Below are 22614 nucleotides of genomic sequence, written 5' to 3' on the forward strand. Positions count from 1 at the left end.
TATATATATATATATATATATATATATATATATATATATATATATATTCCCTTCAACTATTTTCATACTGAGAAAAGTTTCATCAGTTACAATTATTGTTTTTCCATATAGGAATGTTAATAATTCAACTCTGATAAGTTCCTTATGATTTCTTTTCCCTGTTTTCCTTCTCATACTTCTCTTGCTTCTTGTATCTGGATGTCAAATTTTCTCTTCAACTCTTGTTTTTTTATTAAGAATGCTTGAAAGTCCTTTATTCCATTGAATGACCATATTTTCCCCTGAAAGATGATACTCAATTTTGCTGGGTAGGTGATTCTTGGTTTTAATCCCAGCTACTCTGCCCTCTGGAATATCCTATTCCAGGCCCTTTGATCACGATCAGCTGCCAGATCCTGTGTTATCCTTACTGTGTTTCCACAATATTAAAATTGTTTCTTCCTGGCTGCTTGTAATATTTCTCCTTGATATGGGAACTATGGAATCTGGCTATAATATTCCTAGGAGTTTTCTTTTTGGAATCTTTTTCAGGAGGTGATCGGTAGATTCTTTCAACCTCATTTTGCCTTCTGGTTCTAAAACATCAGGGCAATTTTCCTTGAGAATTTCTGGGAGGATGATTTATAGGTTCTTTCTCTGATCATGGCTTTCAGGTAGTCCAATAATTTTTAAATGATCTCTCCTGGATCTATTTTCCAGATCAGTGATTTTTCCCATTAGATATTTCACATTGCCTTCTATCCTTTCATTTGTTTGGATCTGTTTAACATCATCTTGATTTCTCTTAAAGTCACTAGCTCCCCTTTGCTCCAATCTAAATCCAAGGGAATGATTCTCCTCTTTGAGCTATTGAGATTCTTTTTCCATCCGGCAAATTCAGCTTTGCAAGGCATTCCTCTCCTCATTGCCTTTTTGAGCCTCTTTTGCCAATTGAGTCAGTCTCTTTTTTAAGGTATGATTTTCCTCAGTCAGGCTGTTGACTCTCATTTTGTAATTTTCTTGCATTGTTCTCATTTCTCTTCCAAATTTTTCCTCCACTTCTCTTATCTGCTTCTTAAGGTCCTCTATGGCCTGTAACCAGCTTGTATTTTCCTTTGAAGCTTTTGGTGCAGGAGTTCTGACTTCACTGTCTTCCTCCTGTTCCATGCTTTGCTCCTTTTTTGTCCCCAAAATAGGAGTCTAATGTTGGAGTCTTCTATTTGTTTTGCTTCCTTTGTCTGGTCATGTTGCCCCTCAGTCACTTGACCCCTGGGCTTTTTGCCACAGTAGAACTCTGCCACTGGACAGGGGAGCTTTTGTCCCAAACGCTGGGGTTTTCTCAACTGCTGGAGGTATTAGTTGGGTGCCCTCTCTGAGGCCTCCACATGCTCTGGCAAGCTGGTCACATACCCTAGGACCTCCACCCTAGACCGCAATCCAGATCCAAGCAGGTTAAAGCAAGAGCAATTACACTCCAGACTGGTTGCTTGGTCCCCCTACACTCTGCAGGCCAGGAGCTAAAGCTGCCATGGGGCAGTGGCTTCTTGCCCTGGGGCCAACTCCTGGTCCCAAAGTCCACACTGCACTGACCTCTCACTTTGTCCTTCACATCTATGTTTTGATAAATCCAGAAATGGCCACAGCTGCTGGTGATCTGGAGTCCCTCTGGCTGGTGGATGGTCAGGCCCACCCTGGGGCCAAAACCTCAGTTCCCAAGTGGCTGGGCTCAGCTCCCACAGCACTGGGCTGGCTGCTTGCTGCTGGCCTGCCTTCTTGCTGCCAGCCTGCTGGGCTGTCCTTAGTGGCAGGTTAGCTTCTCTGTGGAATTTTGTGGGTTCTACACCTCCACAGTTTGTTTAGAGTCCCCTTTTTACATGGATTGGGGAAGGTGGAAGCTGGAGTTGTGGAGAGGTCCTCCTTCTACCCCGCCATCTTGACTCCACCCCTCCTCCTTCCAGAAAACTTGAGATTCTTGAGCAAGCCTGGGAGCCATTCACTCTGTATAGGCATATTTGAACTTAGGGTCTATGAACTTTATATAGAAAATTATTGTATTCTAATATATTTTATTTCCATAATAATCTTATGTATTTCATTTTATATATTTAAAAACATTCTTCTTAGAAGGTGTCCTCAGGCTTCACCAGATTGCCAGAGGCTACTTTGATGCAAAAAAATAATGTTAAGTACTCTAATTCTAGAGGCACTTTTGATTAACCAAATCTAGGACCTAGTGGTTAGGTGGACAGTGGATAGAGTATTGGGCCTGAAGTCAGAAAGACCTGAGTTCAAATCTGGATTTAAACACTTTTTACCTATGTGATGCTGGGCAAGTCACTTAACCTGTTTTGCCTCAGTTTCCTCATCTGTAAAATGAGGATAATGACAACACCTCTTCCCCAGGGTTGTGGGGGTCACATGAGATAATAATTGTAAAGCATTTAGCACCATGCCTGCCTCATAGTAAATTTTATGTAAACATTAGGTACTATCATCTTCATTTGGAAGTCTCCATATCCATTTTTTTGGGAGAAAGAAATGGCAAATTATTCCATTATCTTTGCCAAAAAAAAATCCCAAATAGGTTCAAGCAGAGTTGGACATAACTGAAAACGACTAAACAACAATACTGTCCATTTTAAGCCAATTCCCAAGGAAAAATTTATACGTGATCTTGAATGTGTCTCCAAAGGTAAAGAATGGAAGAAGGACCCAAACCAGATTACCAGTAACCACACCAACTTCAATCCCTTTCTACTTCTTGAACTGAAAACTATAATGAAATAAATATGGCCACTACTTATTCCATTCACCATCCCTGAGACTTTCCAAGTTATAATTTCCCTTTCTTGTCTAACACTTTCCTACATACTTTGTTTCAATCACTTATAATGTAAGCTCCTTGAGAACATGGACTGTCTCAACTTTGTATCTGTATCCCCCAAGACTTAGCACAATTCTTAACACATAGTAAATTCTTAGTAAATTCTATAAGTCGTTCATGATGCCCAGTATAGTGGCAGTATATACTTGAGAGGATTCAGAGCCGTTATCAGAGTATAGGTATTAATAATTAACCTTGCCTGCCTCAGTTTCCTCATCTGTAAGATGATCTAGAGATGGAAATGGTCAACCACTTCAGCATCTTTGCCAAGAAAATCCTTAATGACCTGTTCACAAAGAGTTGGACACAAATGAAGAGACTGAACAAATAATGAAAAACAGTAAGAGTAACAAACAGAATTTATATAGCACTTTTAGGTTTGCAAAGTACTTTACAAATATTTTCTCATTTTATCCTCACAACCCCCCTTAGAAATAAGTGTCATTTTTTATCCCCATTTTACAGATGAGGAAATGGAAGCAAACAGAGGTTAAATAACTTACCCAGGGTCACACAAGTGGTAAGTGTCTGAGGTTGAATTTGAATTCAATCTTTCTGACCATAGGCCCAGCCTTCTTAACCACTGCAACAACAAGCTATCTCTAAATTTCAAATCCCATCTAACAATACTATTGAGTTGTGTTAGGATGTCACTACCCCTCTCCCCCAACAATAAATCAGAGAAAGATTCAACACAGTAAATAGCCTCTCTGAGCAAACTAACTTCAAACCTGAACAAATACACACCATAAGAAGATATTTACAATGTGAAACTCTCATAAAGCTTTGTCTATATGAAAAGAGGTTGTGTCACGGGTGAGTTGGAGTCAGCTCCAACTATCCCAAGATAGCTGATTGTTAAATATTCAGTGTGAGCGTTTACATCTCAGAAAGACAAATGTTACAAAGTTGGACTTGATTATCTAAACTTAAGAAAATGAAAGAAAAATGTTAATAATACAGATTAAAGTTAAAAGCTTGTCTTCTGTATATTTCCTTTTGGGGAGAGCCTGTTGTTAAACATTTACCAGCATACTCTTACATTTATATCTTTAAAGCCCTTTGTAACTATGAAGCACTATAATAATGTCGGCAATATGAATGCATTTTGTCCTATATTAAATTACAAGCAACCATGTACTCTCTTTTCAGAAATGAGGGATAGGTAGTATGATTCAGTGTGAAGACCATAGGCATTGTAGTCAGAGGATATGGATTCAGCTCCTACCTCTGCTCCTTATTATCCATGAATCCTTGAAGAAGTCTCTAGACAACATAGACAGTGCTGGAAGAGTTCTTTAAAGTTATCTGCCCCAACCTTCTTCATTTTACATTTTAAAATACCGTATCCACATGATTCACCAAAGGTTACACTGGCAAGTAGGTTCAGGATTTCTACTGAAGTCTCACTACTACAAATTTTGTATTCTTTACACTGTAATGTATTGCCTCACTAGATCTCAGTTTACTCAATTGGAAAATAAGTGGATTAATTTAGAGGACTTCAAAGGTCCCCTTCAGCTCTACATCTGTGATCTGATGTCTGAAGGCCCTTTCAGCTCTAAGTCTATGATCTGTGAGGATCATTCAGCATTGTACTCAGTATTGTAGTTCATGTAAGTCAGAAGACTATCAATCAATCAATCTATCTATCTATCTATTTCACACAGTGAAAAAATATTGACTCTGCAGTCAGAGGACAGAAGATAAGATTCTGTCTCTGATACTACTTTGAGCAAGTCCCTCAACTTCTCTGGGCTTCCATTTCTGCATCTATAAAATATTTGTTGCTCATCCTTCATTTTTGAAGAGGAGCAATGATATCACAGTGACATATTGAATTGAAAGTGAATTGATTTAAGCAATGCAGAGTTGCACAAAGTCATTGGCCTCATTTTCTCCCAAAGTCATTGAAGCCCACTGGAAACACAAAAGTCAAGACAACTGGTGATGACCTGGGATACAGTGGATGACCTTGGTGTCTTCAGTGTCTGACCGAGCTCTAAAAGTTGCACAGAACCTGCTTCAGCTGTCTTCATGGCCATTGGAACAGATTGTTCTCATCTACCCATTTGGCTGGGGAAAGTCTTCCTGTGCTTGGGGTAGACTCACCCTAACTTATGGATGGGTCTGAGGCCTGTTGTTTACCCTCAACTTGGTTTAGCCCATCTGCCGAGATGGTTTTGCTGGGGTGTGGCCACTGTGCATCCTACAGCTTCTTGGAACCACAAGTGAGTGAAATTGGAGTAGATGGCCTCTGTAGTACTTGGCATCTTTAGATCCAGGGTCCTGTGAGCCATAAAAGAACAGGTTAAAATTAGAGAGCTGTGTACCAAGATATCAAGAGCTTGAAAGAGATTCCCTCAAAGGCATATGTTTGTCATTTCTTAAACATGACCTCAACACCAAAGACTCAAGAGTTTCATCATTTGGCTCAAAATTCACTTTTAGAAGCTTACCAAGATATACTGTATAGTAAAAATAAGGTTAGAAGTAGCAACCAGGAACAACAGGTGACTTATAGAGCTACAGATTTAGGTTCAATGTAAGGACAAACTTCTTGACAATTAAGAGTTAGATGTCCAATAGTTAAATGGACTCTATTGGGAAGGAATGAACTCTATGTCATTGAAGATCTTCAAAAGGAAGTGGGGCACTTTCTGGGGCAGAGACAAGATGGAAGAATAGAGAAGCACTCAGCCAACATTCCCCTCCAAACCACTTTAAAATAATGTTTCAAATTGAAATCTGGAGTGTCAGAGCTAAAAATAAAAAGTCAGAGTGAGACATTCTCCCAATCCAAGACAACTTAGGAGGTTGAGAAGAGAAATCTGTAACATGGGGGAGGATTCTGGCCCAGAGCACACATGGATGAAACAACGGTGGTGAGACTAAGTGGTGGAGACAGAATTAGCAGCAACATCAGGACTTCCAAAGTCAGAAATGGTGAGAGGACCTGGAAACTAGTCAGAAAGAGATTTCAGGATACTCCTGTGTTAGTACTGGATGCAGGACCATACACTATTTGGAAACTTCATTGCCTATACCCACTTCTGTGTCATAATTCAAGGGTAGAGATGAGCACTTTCAATAACGAGGGAGTGAGAACCCTAAGAGGTAGCATCACATCAAGTCCCAAAGGATTTGGATCCTGAGAAATAGTATTATTTATCATCCCAGTGGAGAAGGGACTCAGAGGAGCAGTATCCATTGCAGTCCCCAAAGGTCAGGAGCCCTTCTTGGGTAAGAACCAGAGTAAAGATCAAGAGAGCAGTGACCACACCTCTCCCAAGAACACACTGCTTTGGAAACACCATAAACTTTCAATCCTCTAGAAGCAGCTCTGAAAACAACAGTTTGAAGTTTGAGACAGTCCCTCTCTGTACACTCTTCAGAAACAGAGCCCAATAATAACAAAAAGTTCCAAATCAAGAAATAGGGTGGGAAAATGAGCAACAACAAAAACAACAAAACTTGACTTTAAAAATCTACTATGGTGACAGGGAAGATTGAGACAAACTGAGAAAGACAATGAAGTCAAAACAAATACCAAATAAATACTCAAAGAAAAAAGTGTGAATGTATATAAGCCCAACAAGAATTCCTAGAAGAGTTAAAATGATTTTCTAAATCAAGTAAGAGTGGTAGAGGAAAAATTAAGAAAGGAAATGAAAGCAAAGGAAGAAAATTATGAATACTATTAATAGTTGGTAAGACAGTGGGGGCAGACAATGCTTGAACCTCACATCTAAATGAATATACATACATACATACACACATATGTATGTGTATACTCAATTGTAATAGAAATCTACCTTACCCAACAGGGAAGTAAGAGGGGAAGGGAATAGAAGAAAAGGAGGGTGATGAAAAGGAGAGTAGATCGAAGGGAAGGAAGTGGTCAGAAACAAAACAGACTTTAGTGGAGGAGCAGGATAAAAGAGAGAGAAAGATAAACAGAAGAAAATAACAAAGAAGTAAATACAGTTAGTAATCATCACTGTGAATGTGATGAACTCACACATAAAATGGAAATGAATAGCAGCATGAATTAGAAACCAGAATCCAACATGTTGCTTGCAATAAAAACATTTGAAGCAGAGAGACACACACAGAATTAAAATAGGGGGTGGACAAAAAATGGATAATAAAACTATTCTAATAAGGGACCTCAATTTTCTCCTCTAAGAGCTAGATAAATCTAAGAAATAAGAAAGAAGTCAAGGAGATGAATAGAATCTTAGAAAAGTTAGATATGATAGAATAGAAATAAAAAGGAGTACATATTTTTCTCAGTTGTACATGGCACCTTCACAAAAACTGACCATTAGTCATTAAAACTTTCACAACCAAATGTAGAAAAGCAGAAATGTTAAATGTACTCTTTTCAGAAAATAATGTAATAAAAAATGCATTCAGTAAAGGACAATGAAAGCATAGATTAAAATTAATTGGAAACTAATCTAATCTAATCCTAAAGAATGAATGGGTCAAAGAACAAATCATAGAAACAATAACTTTATTAAATAGAATAACAAAAATGAGAGAACATACCAAAATTTGTGGGAAGCATCCCAAGTAATACTTGGGGAAATTTTCTAACTCTAGATGCTTACATCAATAAAATAGAGAAAGAACAGATAAATGAATTGGACATACAACTAAAAAAACTAAAAGGAAAACAAATTAAAAATCCCCAGTTAAACACTGAAATGGAAATCTTTGAAAATAAAAGAAGAGATTAATACAATTGAAAGTTAAAAAAGTCATTGAACTAATAAGACTAGAAGTTCATTTTATTGGAGAAAAAACAACAAAATAGGTAAACCACTGGTTAATTTATTAAAGCAATAATTTGGCATTATTTTGCCCAATTATATGCCACTCAAATTGACAATCTAAGTGAAATCAACAAATATTTGCAAAAATACAAACTTGCCAAATTAACAGAAGAGGAAATAGAATATTTAAATAACCCCGTCTTAGAATAGAAATTAAACCATAAATGAGTTCCCTAAGAAAAATTTCCCAGGACCAGATGGATTCACAAATGAATTCTACCAAACATTTAAGGAATAGTTAATCCCAATACTATATATATTTGAAAAAAATAAAGGAGTTCTAGCAAATTCCTTTTAGGGCATAAATATGATTTTTATGTCTAACCAGAGAAAGCAAAAACAGAGAAAGGAAATTATAGAAAAATTTCCTTTATGAACGTAGATGCAAAAAATTTAAATAAACTACTTCAAGAAGATTGCAACTATATATGACAAAGATCATATATTACAAAGAGGAGGGATTTATACCAGGAAGGCAGGACTGGTTTGATAATAGGAAAACTATTAGCATAACTGACCATAACAATAACAAAAACAACAAAAATCATTTGGTTGTATCTGTACTTATGGAAAAAAAATCCTTTTGCAAAATACAACACCTATTCCTATTAAAAATACTAGAAAGCAAAGGAATTAATGGTACCATGATAAGTAGCATCTGTCTAAAACCACGAGCAAGCAATATCTGTAATGGGGATAAAGTTAAAGCCTTTCCAATAAGATCAGGAATGAACCAAGGATACCCATTATCACCACTATTATTCAGCATTGTACTAGACTTGCTGATTTTGTTAAAGCCCTTTATGATCCCACTTGAACTACTTGACCATGCTTTTAAAACCAAATAATCCTGAATTTCACTAATTGGATAATAATAGGTCCCAGACCAAGCCTCACTTGCTCATTATTTAGGTTTTGATGGCTCAGCATGAATGTAAATAGCAATTGTTTCTATTCTGACCAGAAACTGGGAGGTGAGGGTGTGTATTCCCTTCCTTGATGGATTCTTTTATGAAGGCAAACTAGGCCATCTTTACCTTAAATTATTACCTAACATTTAACTACTAGATGGACATTGCTTCAGACAAACTGAGACTTAGGGAAGACTTTAGATTAAAAAGGCTAAGGTCTTCCACTCTATCCTGACCATTGCCAGTTTTGACCTCTTGCCCTTGGAGTCTAATGACTCTGGAGATGAAAGTGATGACTTTGCAGAAATCTGCCTCATTTAAATCCAATTTATTTGCAAGTCAAGACATCACCCTCATGATGTCATTGGTCCTCTTCCAGAATGGACAAACAACAATAACAACATAAGATGAGAAAAAGGAATTGAAGGAATAAAAATATGTAATAGGAAAAAAAAATATCCCTTTTTGTAGATGATATGATGGTATACTTAGAAAACCCTAAAGAATCAACTAAAAAACTAATTGGAATAATTAACAATGTCAACAGTGCTGCAGGATATAAAATAAATCCACAGAAATCATTAGCATTTCTATATGCTACCCACAAAAACCTAGTAGGAGGAGACAGAAAAAGAAAGTCCAGGCATGCTAGGTGGCACAGTGAATAGAGAACCTGTCCTGGAGTCAGGAGGACCTGAGTTCAAATCCGGCCTCAGACACTTCACACACACACACACACACACACACACACACACACAGAAAGAAAGTCCATAACTACAGACAATATAAAATCTTTGGGAGTCTACCTGCCAAGAAAACTCAGGGATATATGAACACAATTACAAAACACTTTTCACAGACTTTTTTTGTACATATCTAAACAATTGGAGAAATATTAATTGCTCATGAATATAAGAAAAATTTTAATTTTACCTAAATTAATTTACTTGCCATTACCAATCAAACTACCAAAGAGTTTTTTTTATAGACCTGGAAAAAATAGTTGAACTGGAAGAACAAAAGGTTAAAAAACATCAATGAAATCAATTTTTAAAATGTTAAGGAAGGTAACCTAGCAGTTCCAAATTTCAAACTCTATTACAATGTGGTAATCATGAAAACAATCTGGTACTAGCTAAGCAACAGAGTCACAAATCAGTGGAATAGATTAGATATACAATACACAGTAGTATATTGCCATGGTAATCTAGTGTTACTCATTCCTAAATTCAAGCTTTTGGGATAAGAACTCAACATTTGACAAAAATTGCTGGATAGGCAGAGACATCTCATACCATAAACCAAAACAAGGTCAAAATGGATAAATGATTTAAACATAAAGGGTAATAGTATAAATAATTTAGGGGGACATGGAAAAATATACCTGTCAGATCTATGGGTGAGTGAAGTGTTTATAACCAAAGAAGAGACAGAGGAAAATAAGGGAAATTAAGGGGAATTTTGATTACCTGAAATTTAAAAGCTTTTGCAGAAACAAAACTAATGTTGCCAAAATTAGAAGGAAAGCAGGAAACTGGGAAAAATTGCAACAGTTTTCTGTAATAAAGTTCTAATGTATCAAAAATATAGGGAACCAAACCAATTTATAAAAATATGAATACTTCCCCTGTTGATAAGTGGCCAAAGAATATGAACAGGCAGTTTTTAAAGAAGAAAACAAAGGTATTTATAGTCATATATATATGTGTGTGTGTATATATGCATATATATATATATATATAAGCTCTAAATCACTACTGATTAGAGAAATGCAAATGAAAATAATTTGAACTGTCACTTCGCACCTAGCAGATTAACTAATATGTCAGAAAAGGGAAATGACAAGGGCTAGAGAGGATATGGAAAAATTGGGACACTTATACACTGTTGGTGGAATTGTAAAAGAGTCAAATCATTCTGGAGAACAATTTGGAACCATGCCCATAGGCTATAAAATTGTGCATACCCTTTGACCCAGCAATACCACTATTAACTCTATATCACAAAGAAACATTAAAAAAGTGTGTGTGGGGAACATATTTGTACAAAAATATTTATAGTAGCACTTTTTGTGGTAGCAAAGAATTGGAAATCAAGGGGATGCTGATCAATTGAGGAAGACTGAACAAGTTGTGGTATACAATCCCATATGTATAATCAAAATCAAAGTGCTTGCCTTTTTTTTTCTTTATTAATTTGTTGGTTTACTTTGAGTTTACAAGATTCAGTTCCCAGTTCTTTGAGTTTCAAATTTTCTCCCCCTTCCCCCCCTTCCCCCCCCCCACCCCGCCCCATGGCAGCATACAATCAGGTATAGGACCTGTAGATACTTTTACATTAGACATTGGTCAGGTTGAAAAGAAGAATTTTAACGGATGGAATGAACAATGGGAAAAAGGAAACCAAACCAAACAAGAAAGAGAAAGAGAGCAGGTAATTTGCTTCAATCTGCATTCAAACTCATTTCTTTCTGGTTCTTCCTCTGAATGTAGACATCGCTCTCCATCATGAGACTTTTGGAATTTACTTGTAGCCCTGCATTTCTGAGAAGAGTCCAGTCTATAAAAGTTGGTCATCACACATATGTTGTAATTTTGTAATTTGTAAAATTTGTAACGGTGTACAAATTTTTCCTGATTCTGCTTTTCCCACTCAGCATCAGTTCGTATAAGCCTCTCCAGGTACATTTGAAGTCCATCTGCTCTTTATTTCTTATGGCGCAATACTATTCCATTACATTCATATACCACAACTTGTTTAGCCATTCCCCAATTGATGGGCAACCCCTTAATTTCCAATTCTTTGCCATCACAAAAAGAGCTGTTATAAATATTTTTGTACATATGGGTCTTCCTCCCACTTCTGTGATCTCTTTGGGTTACAACCCTAGAAATGGTATTGCTGAGTCAAAGGATATGAAATTACTTATAGCCCTTTGGGCATAATTCCAGATTGCTCTCAAGAATGGTTGGATCAGTTCACAACTCTACCAGCAATGTATTAATGTTGCAATTTTTCCACATCCTCTCCAGCATTTATCATTTTCTTGTTTTGTCATCTTAGCCAATGCGACTGGTGAGATGTGGTACCTCAAAGTTGTTTTGATTTGCATTTCTCTAATCAATAGTGATTTAGAGCATTTTTTCATGTGCTTATAGGTATCTTTAATTTCTTCCTCTGAGAACTGTCTGTTCATATCCTTTGACCATTTAACAATTGGGGAGTGACTTGTATTCTTATAGATTTGACTCAGTTCTCTGTATATTTTAGAAATGACGCCTTTATCAGAGACATTGGTTGTAAAGATTCTTTCCCAATTTCCCACCTCCCTCTTAATCTTGGTTACGTTGGCTTTGTTTGTATAGAAGCTTTTCAGTTTCATGTAATCAAAGTTATCCATTTTGCATGTTGTAATGCTCCCTAATTCTTGTTTGTTCATGAAATCTTTCCCTCTCCATAGATCTAACAGGTAAACTATTCCTTGCTTTCCCAGATTGCTTACAGTATCATCCTTTATACATAGATCACTTTTCCTTTTCCTTCCATTTAGACTTTTTTTTTTAGCAATTTTCCTTGATGAGCTCTTGGATAACGTTGTCCAGGCTAATTTTTTTCATCATGATTTTCTGGTAGGCCTATGATTCTCAGATTATCTCTCCTGGTTCTGTTTTCCAGGTCAGTCATTTTTCCATTGAGATATTTTACCTCTTTTTGTAATTTTTCATTCTTGATGTTTTGTTTGACTAATTCTTGGTTCCTCATAGAGTTATTTGCTTCAATTTGGTTGACTCTAGTTTTTAGCGAATTATTTTCCTTGGTTAGTTTTTGGAGCTCCTTTTCCATATCACACATTTTTCTTTTTAAGGAGCTGTTTCCTTCATTGTAATGTTTTTCTAATTTTGTAATTTTTATTTTAAAAGAGTTATTCATTTTATCTCCTATCTCTCTCATTTGGTTTTCAAAGTTCCTTTTGAGCTCATCTAGGAATGCTTTCTGTGCTTGAGACCAGTTTCCTATAGAGGTTTCAGCTGTGGGTGTGGAGTCTACACTGTCTCCCTCTGAATTTAGATCCTCCCTCTCAGGATAGTAGGACTCCAGAGTCTTTGTCTTTGCAGTCTGCTTTCTACCCATTTTGAGGCAGGGCCCTAGCCATGCCCCTCCTTTAGGGTTCAAAGCCTTTACTGCTTAAGGTTTTGCCCTGGGGCAATAATTACTATGTTTTCAGGGTCAGAGGGGGGGGCAGTTTGGAGCAATAGGGCATCACTCTGCTATCCTGGTCCCTGGAGGTCCAGATAAGGGCTTTTAAATTTCTGGGCTGTGGATTGGTAGTCCCAAGAGTAGCTGTTACCCCAGCCAGGGGCCCTGCATTTGATTCTTACCCTGCTCAGTCCAGTCCCAGCCCTTTGTTGATAGGCCTGGCAATGGCCCTTGTGGTTGGTGGGTTGACTTGCCACCTCTTTGTGCCCCGACATCCGGGCCTGCCTCTCTTGCCTTCTTAAGGAAGGGGGAGGGACAAGTGAAAGGGAGGAAATTTGGAGCTCAGAAGCTTAAAAAAACTTTTTATTTTTACATGTAATTGTGAAATATTTAATGAAATAAAAATAATTTTTGAAAAGAGAGGTCAGTGACTGCTTGTCAGGCATATTATTGAGACATTTTTCCCTGGTATCACACATACCTTTTTGGGGTCCTATTACTTTGATTCCCTTCCTCTAAGGACTCATTGTCCTCTCTAACTTCCATTTGATGTCAGGTCACATGACCACATTTGGTGCCAAGCCTTTTTGTATGCTGCCATCAACTTGTCCCCTGACACTAATTTTGCCCTAGATGGGAAAGAAAAATTCCTAGTTATGGCTAGGATGTATTCCAATTGAAAGATGAAGTGACTTACCCAGGATGGCACAGTAACAGAGCCAAGAATGGCCTCAGGGTCCTGGTACAGTGCCCTCTTTGTAATCTCATTGTTCTGAAACAGTAGAATGAGAGCTTGTAACAATAAATCATATTAATAATAATAACAGCATCAGTAATTTACCTTTCTACAGTGTTTTGGTATATACAAAGTTATTTCCTCTCAATGGCCCAGCCATGTAGGCAGTATGTATTACTATTCCCTTTTTTGCAGATGAGGAAACCAAAGCTCTTAAAAGCTAAATAACCCATCCAAAATCACTTAACTGGCGAATCTCATTCTTTCTTCATCATGGCCTACTTTGTTTTAGTTTCACTTCTGATTAGTTAGCCTCTGAGTTTGGCTCCAAATTACCCAGTAGAACTATGAATGCCCCAACTTTTGAGAATAAACACCAGACCAGAAAACAGGCAGCCCCACCTTCAGAGAAGAGTATACATTAGAAAGGGTAATGAGAATCTACTTAGTGTATCCAGGAAAGATATTTCCTCAGATCTCCTATTATTCAAGCCAAGAGAAATATGAAGGGCCCTAAATGCAAGCTGGTCCCTTAATGGCATAGGCCTTTTTGACAAAGGTTACACACAGCAGAGTCATAACTAAGGGCAAGACACTTGGGACTTTGTACCAGAACCCTGGTATTTAGAGAGTATTGACAGTATTGTCCTTTAATATTATAGAAAAAAACTTAGTTTAGCACCCAGTTAGCAATAACAATTAAAGACCAAAGCTACCAGCCTCCCCTAATATCACCATGATCATACTCTAGGTGAATCTCTCCTTGTCCTTCTTATACTACCCTCTCCCCCATGGTAGTCTTCTAAGCAATAGCAATCTTGTCATATCCTAGGGTCTCCATTACTGCCAAATTTTTCTCTGTTTCCTTCCCTACCCACGCCACCCCCAACTGTTGAGAAATTGTTTCCTGTCACTTGCCTTAGCATTTTTTTTTACCACCTGCCCAGGTTACAAAAATTGCTAGTTATAGCTCTGATGAATAGATCCTTCAAACGGAAACTTGAAGTCCAAAGTGTGGTTTGAATAATTAAGGGGGCGGGCAAAGCAAGGCTTCAGGTATGAAGCCTATGAGCTAAATCAATTCAGGCAAGCGTGGGCAGGCACAACTTAGGGCATCTCCGGTAATTCCTGTGTCTTACTAAAACAACTTCCAACAGATCCCCGTGGCTCCTTGTGTTGTAATGACAATTTTTGGAAGGCTAAATCATATTTTTTTCCGGGTATTCCTCACCATCCGCCTCCTCTCAACAACTCCCCCACCACCCATTCAGATACAGAAACCCAGGAATCAACAGAGCCCATATGGCATGTCCTCTATAAATGAAAGCACTTTTAATTAGTGATGGGACACCTCAAATAATTTCAGCAGATGCTTCCATTTCATGCAAACAGGCACATGTCTTTTCAATCGGACCATATTGTTCTAATTATAATGTAGCCTACAGCCTAACTGGGTATGTCTCTTAGATATTCTTTTGGGAAGGAAAGAAGTGTGGGCTTGGTGAAGATGGATTTGATTATCATTCCCATCCCCCACCCCATATCTCCCCCACCCCTAGACACACTATGTCTTTATTTTTATTTAATGTTCCATAAGTGTTTTATAACTGTTTGGGATTCTAAGTGTTTTGTCAACCTGAAAAAGGAAGAGGGGGAGGACAGAGTTAGCAGAAGAGGCTGCAGAATCTCTTTCAGAGAGTACTCTAAAGAGAAGAGCTGTTTATCTGCCTTGAATGGTTGGCAGGCTGCTCTTTCCAGAGGCAGCAGAATGGACTAACTGGTTTCTAAGATTTCTTCTGTCCTTGGGATTTTGTGATTCTGCAGCAGAAATGAGGGAGACATTGCAAATGTAATGTTTGTTCTCTTCTAATTAAGATTTCGCTGAAAGAAAAGGTTGAGAGACACAGGGACTCAGAATAGAATGGGATTGAACTAGAGAATTTAGGGCAAAAATGCCTTGTTCTTTGTGTAAACGCTAGAGGCCTATTAGCTTATTCTGTATAGTGTTTGTGTATACAAGGTGTACACATATCATATATAGTGCACATACATGTTTATATGTGTATATGTGCACTGTGTGTATGTACATGTGTGTGTTGTGTGTAGACACACACGCATGCATACATGTGTGAGTAAAAATGTGTGTATTTACATGTTTCCCCCATCTGAATGCAAGCTCTTTGAGGGCAGACCACTTTTCTCCCCTTTCCTTCGATCCTCAGTACCTAGCACACAGTAGGCACTTAATAAATGCTTATTGACTGACTATTCTTTATCAAGCAATGTTTTGAGATTTTTTTTTCCAGTTACAGTTATGTATTTGTGTTGATACAGATTTGTGTCATCTGATTCTCCTTGCAGTCTAGAGAAGGCCGTTTTGAGATGTCGGACAAGATAAAGTATAGGTTCTGTTGGAATGTAATAGAGCCAAAGTGGCTACTAGTTCCAATAGAGCACTAATGGATTTTTTTTTACAGACTCAGCTCAAACCCCACTTTCTATAGGAGGCCATCCCGGTGTCTAAGACCTCACCCCTAGTGCCTTCCCTCTGAGATAGCCTCCCATTTTCACTGGGTATTTTTGTATGAAGTTATTCCCATGTTATCTCCAATATTAGAACATGAACTTCCTGAGGTCAGAGAACATGTTTTTGCCTTTTTTTTCTAATCCCCAGAGATTAGCATAGTGTCTGGCACATAGTAAGGGCTTAATAAAAGTTTTATTGACTGACTAATGCTCATGTTAAGTCTCTGAACATGCGACCTTTCCAAGACATCTTATTTCAGATTGTCATCTCAGTGATTACACCTTCCTCCATCACTGCCATATGTACGTGGCCAACATATTACACAGGTCTCACCAATTATTCAGAAAACTTCTGTCTGGCACCTTGACCCTGTCTAGCAACCCTCCTATTTTCCTACTGACTTGCACCAAGCAGAGTTCCTTAAGTAGTTTATGCTTGCTGTCTCCATTTCTTCACTGTCATTCTGACATTATCTGACCTCTCTCCTTACCATTCTCCTGGCATTGTATTATCAAGGTTATCAAGAATTGATTAATCACAAACTATTTTTCTTTTTCTTCCATTCTTACTTCTCTTTCCTCAATGGATTTTCTTCCTCTTCATCCCATTTCCTACATTCTTTCCTTGGGAAAGCTCAGTGAACACACACCTATTGTTTCTATTCCAATGACTCCCAGACATGTGCTTCTATTCCTGATCTCTCAAATAAATTCCAGCCTTTCAAAAGTGTGGTTCAATTGAAAGTGTGCCAAAACTGAATTCGGAGTCCTCTGTGACTACAGGTAAATCACTTAACCTCTTCTGACCTGTTTCCTCAACTACAAAATGGACATGTCCCCAATTTTAGAAGGAAGGTTATCTAAATGACCTCAAAAGTCCCCTTTGTCTCTCTGCTCCAAAATAATTTTTGTTATGGGCAAGGAGTAGATTGAGTCACAAGAGTGGAGGTTCTATCTTTCTAGGCTAGTCTGGAGATAAGAACAAAGTATAGAGGTGTCTCATAAGGATCTTCTGGGGAGACCATGCATGGTTTTATAATGGCACCATAAAGACCGCTGTTACCCGAATATTCAAACAGATCTGAGATCTCATCAATACAGATATTCCTTTCAGTGATTGACATGGAGGTATCATGGATGCCTCCCCATTTTGTGTCATTTTTTTCTGTATAGTTCTCATCATAGAGGGTCTTGTTGATTTTACCTCTATGTGACTCACCTCTGACCTCTTCTTTCCACTCAAATGAATATCACCTTGATTCAGTATCTCATTATCTCCTGTCCAGACTATGGCAATAGCCTCCTAATTTATCTCTTTGATTCTAGTCTCTACCCCTTTCCAATCTATCCTCCACATAGCTTCCAAATAGATGTTTCTAAAATACTAGTCTGATCATGTCACTACCTTTCTTACAAAACTCCAGTGGCCCCCTCTTTGCTTTAAGATTAAATATACACTTCTCTGTTTTGTTTTAAAGCCCTTCACAATTTGACCCTAATTTCTAGGTTCACAGCCTCTCTTTCATGCTCTCTACATTCCTGACAAACTGCTTTCCCATTCACACCAATCCATCTCCCATCTCTGTGTCTTTGCAGAGGCTTTCCCTCATGGCTTCCTCTTGATGCCTGTTTCACAGAATATCTAGCTTCCATCAAAATCCACCTCAAGGGCCGCCTTCCACTAGAAGATCCCTTTCTCTCCCCTTACTCCCTTATTTGCCTCTCCAGAGAGACTCTGTGAGTCATCAACTTTTGATTTAGTTATCACTTCTTCTTTCTTCTGGTTTCATTTATAATGAGAATGTCAAGATTCATTCAACTCCTCCAGCACCATGCCCATGCCTTAGACAATGGGCAAAGAGCTCACAAAGAACCAATAATGAAGATAAAGTATATAAATAGCTCCCAAAATAGTTTTCTCACCAACTTTTGTCCCTCTCTGTGCCATTCCATTATCATCATCACTCTAGAAATAGAAGTGGGTTGTATAAGACCACAGGTTCTTTTGCATTTTTCTTTGTTTTTCTTTGGGGGTCTACTCTAGTCAATAACTCTGGCTACCACTTATAATGTATACAGATTTGTAGAATTAGAACTGAAAAAGATCTCAGAGGTCATCTAATCAATCTCCCCCCCCACCAAGTTTATAGGTGAGGAAACTGAAGCCCAGAGAAGTTAGATGGTTTGCCCAATGTTATATGAAGAGAGCTAGCATTCGAATCCAAGTTCTTTGACCCCACTCAAAATTTTTTTTACCTGTACCAGGTCATGTAGTAGTAGTAGTAGTAGTAGTAGTAGTAGTAGTAGTGGTGGTGGTGGTGGTGGTGGTGGTGGTGGTGGTGGTGGTGGTGGTGGTGGTGGTGGTGGTAGTGGTGGCAATAGTAATAAAATTTTGGAAAAATCTTCAAAGTTCTAAACTGAAAATTTTTAAACAAGCTTATGGAATACAACTTTTTTTTTTTAAGTTGGGGGCTACCTACAAGTATGTCTAATGGACTTCCTTTCCTCCCCAGGCCCCTATCCCATTTCAACTTCTCATAGTAGCAGGGCACTAAAAACTGATGAGAAGTAAAGAAAAGAAAAATGATGGGGGTTAAATTAAGGTTAAAATTGTAAACACTTAGAAGTTTTAATGGATAGACATTGTAACCTTCATGTTCAGGTGTTTATCATTTGCCCAGAGCGGTCTCTCTGGACTAAAATATTCCATGCTGAGATTCAGCCCAAATAATAGGATTTGTTGAGGGACTGCTGGCAAGGGAACGTTAAAAGAAATCAGCTCAGCAATTTTTGTGTTCCCCACACCTGAATAAACTGCAGTTTTCCTCTTCTGAATTAAAAGCAGATAGGTTTGGTTGAAATGAAATGAAACAGCTGTCTTCCTGGGGACACAACTGCATATCTATCCAGGGGTGATAGGCTAGATGAGGTGACCTCACAAATTGATTTAGATTAGAATATGAATACGGATGACATTCCAGTCTAAAGATTCCATGATGGGATAAACAAACCAAAAAAAAAAAAAACAACAAAACCAAACAAACCCCAAAACCTAGTTAACCACAATATACTAAGTGGCCTTAGTAGTACCAAGAAGGTAATTTAGGAGAATGGCTTGATAATTTTGAAATGGCTTTGTTGTATAATGTTCTATAAAGGACAGTCTGAGAACTGGTTCTAGCTATAGTATCTATTTCAGTGGTAAGTTTAGTGACCACTTAAAGACTGTCTAGTCCAACCTCTCATTTGAAAAATGGGGAAATGGGGGTTCAAATCAGGGGGAAAAACACCAAAATTTGCCTGAGTTTGCATGGCTACTTGTTGGCAGAATCTGGATTAGACCCCAAGGCTAATGATTCACCATCTGGTGTTCTTTCCATTAGAAAAGATTTAAGAAATAGATCTTTCATTCTTAGAGGAACCTTAGAAAGTATCAATTGTGCCTCATCCTTCCAGAAAATTAAACCCCAAATGTCTAATTTGACTCCTTTATGCCCATGGCTCCACTCTCTTTCCCCAGAGATCCTACAGTGCAGGGAGATAAAGAAATGGAGCTGTATATGAATCAGCCTTTCTACTCCTAGGACCTGAGGTTCTGAAGAAAGGTGAAAAGGGTAGTACAGTGGCTTATATAGACTTCCTCATTGCTACCTCCCATGTGAAACCTAGACAGCTACTTCTCTTCCATTTTTCTTTCATCACCTAATTCTGGTCACTGACTTCTGGTTAAGGGGAAGGATTTGTGGAGGTTGTGGGGTACAATGGCATTACTGAATTAGTGTTAGAGGACCTTGGTTCAATTCCTGGATCTGTCACTTACTATCCATGTGACCTTGGGGAAGTTACCTAACCATTTCTGGGCTTCCATTACCTCATATATTAAATGAAGGGATTGGAGTAGCTGACCTCTGCTGTTCCTTCTGGTTCTAAATCTATGATCCTACATGAGGATTAACTGTGAGTAACAATGTGCTGTAGTTGCTATTGTGGATGAGAGTTAGTCTCAGAGTCAGGAAGACCTAAGAGCAAGTCATGCCTTTAACATCTACTGGTTTATAACCTAGAACAATTCATGGAACCTCTTGGAACCGTAGACAACTCTCTAAGACTGTAAGTCACAGTGTAGGTGCCACATCTCAATTGACGGGGAGAATTTCCTTATGGGAAGTTCCTCATACTAACAAAATCACAAGTCTGGTCCGAACTATGACCGACCCTTCTCAGAAAAAACAAAACAAAACAAAACACATTCATGTTCCTAGATGTGTTAAGTTGTTAATGGATATATATGGAGGTTTGGAGGAAATATTTTCCAGGAATGGACTCATACTAAGGAACTCTGTTGAGATATGAAGTTTTTTCCCTATCAGCAAAGTAAATTGTGTCAAAATGTCAGAGAATACAGTGTCTTCTGCATAAAAAGGATGGGCTATTTCTACAACATTCCAAAAAACACTTAGGTGCATGTGTCCTAGTCATGTAGGAGGCAACACATCTCTGGAGAGTTTATAAATGAAATGCTTCCCTTTGTCAGTAAAAAAAAATGACCTCCTGAATGAGAAAATGGTTTGTTTGACTGTCTGTGCCATGTTTTTCCTGCAGCAAATTCAGTCTCACGTTCATGTGAGAGATAATTCTGTAGAAATAGACTTAGAGTTCCAGTCTACTATAGCCACTATTGGCTGAAAAAGTGTCAGACTGCTTCCAAGCCTTGGAGAAATCTCAGCACAATTTAATTGGAATTGGGGTGTGGGGGTGTAGAGAAGGTGTGAAATGGGACATCACTTTTGCTTTGCCCATCTTTAAGCAATGACACTACAGCCATTGCCCTGGCTTTAGCTTCTCTGATATGGGCTTCTGTGAGAACTGAAGCTGTTACTCTGTGCTCCTGTCTATCATTCATTTAGTCTACTTTGGTCAGATGCTGAATCAAGAAATGTTCACATGGACATTTGATTACTTCAAGAGGGAAATATCAGTACTAGTTGAGAATCAAAGATTAATATAGGATGACAGAAATAGTGCTGGTTTTGGAGTCTGATAACCTGGGTTTGAATCTAGGCTTAATAAATCGAATCTGTGGGGAACTTGAACAATTCATTTAAGCTTCTTTGTGCCTTAGTTTCCTCTCTGTCAAATGATGGATTGTACGATCTCTAGAGTTCTTTCCAACTTCACATCTTTGATATTATTGTAACATCTTCTCCCGGCTACTTACCCACACTTGTTCTCAAATTCTCTGGTTGGTAACTGCTACTCTCTCATTTTAGGGGGTAACCCTCTGGGGAGTTACACTTACCACTGTAACTCATGACCCTCTACTGGTATACTTTCCATTAAAAATAAAGCAGTAGAGATTTTAGAAGACACATACTAAGATGGTATTCTTAGAACTATTGACACAAAACATTTTCCCCAAAACCTGAGGTGGGCAATGCTAGAAATATACATAACTTCCATAGAAATAGTTGGTTCATATTGAGAAGGTAACAACAGCGAGGCAAGCATGTTTTGTGTTGTGTTCACAACCATGATTCATGGAGTGTCATGGAAGTCCTTTCTCCCTTCATATAATTTCCCTTAGGTGCAATACTTCTGTTGGATTGGCTCCCCAGGGTTCCCAGGTACTTCTCCATTACTGAGTGGTTAGATATGTGTGTCAAATATATATTTTGAGTATTCATTTGTACCATGATGAATCATACTTGTTGAAGCTGCTTCTTCCCTTGGTTGAACATCTCTTTGAATCCTTATCTGTTATCTGATGCATTTCTCTTCTTCCAACTAGATGTGTTGTCTCCTATTTGTCTAGGAGCATTGATAGAATGATCATGGTTAGAGAGATATGTAGAAACAGACAGACACATGTGCTGCATGTGCGCACACACACACACAGGGAGAGACAGAGTCACCGCCTGCCTTTTCTACCATCTTGTATAGGCAAAGGGGTCTACTTTCACAAATGGTACCTGAGTGTGGAGCCCTTAAATGCTGAATGCCTTTCTGTTTTCATATATAGGACACAGGAATGAGATTGATTCACTCAGTCAATCACAAGATATTTCATAGGGGGTTAGTTTCTTTCATCTACTGACATGGCTGCTATAATCCTTTCAAGTTGTTAAGAATTTATTACAAATTCTTGTGGGGTTGTAGAAAAATTCTTTAACTCCTTCTTTACACTTTGAGATTATATTCTTGACCCACCAAGACCATATCAAATGAGGCAGGTATGGGATCTCCCTCCCCTTTACTGATTACATTCTAGGCCTTTTATGACTACTAAATTGAGACTGGAGATGGGAAACAGTCTCTCCTTACATCATGATCCTAGCATGGGAAAAAATTTTCAGTATGTTATTTGGGGGAGAGCCAGTCTTGAATAAATGGTTCTTGAGGCACTCTGAGTCAGTGATATTCTCTTGGTTCCTTGACCTGGGAAACTGAGAGGAAAAACATGGATGAGGCAAATAAAAATTTGAATCTGAAGATCTTTTTCTTGTGTATGTGCAATAGAAAGAATGCTGGATTTGGGGTCAA

This window comes from Petaurus breviceps, unplaced genomic scaffold (genome assembly GCF_028583685.1).
Source record: "Petaurus breviceps papuanus isolate PSGF00001 unplaced genomic scaffold, PetGlider_PUasm1.0 90424, whole genome shotgun sequence".
NCBI classification, from domain to species: Eukaryota; Metazoa; Chordata; class Mammalia; order Diprotodontia; family Petauridae; genus Petaurus; species Petaurus breviceps.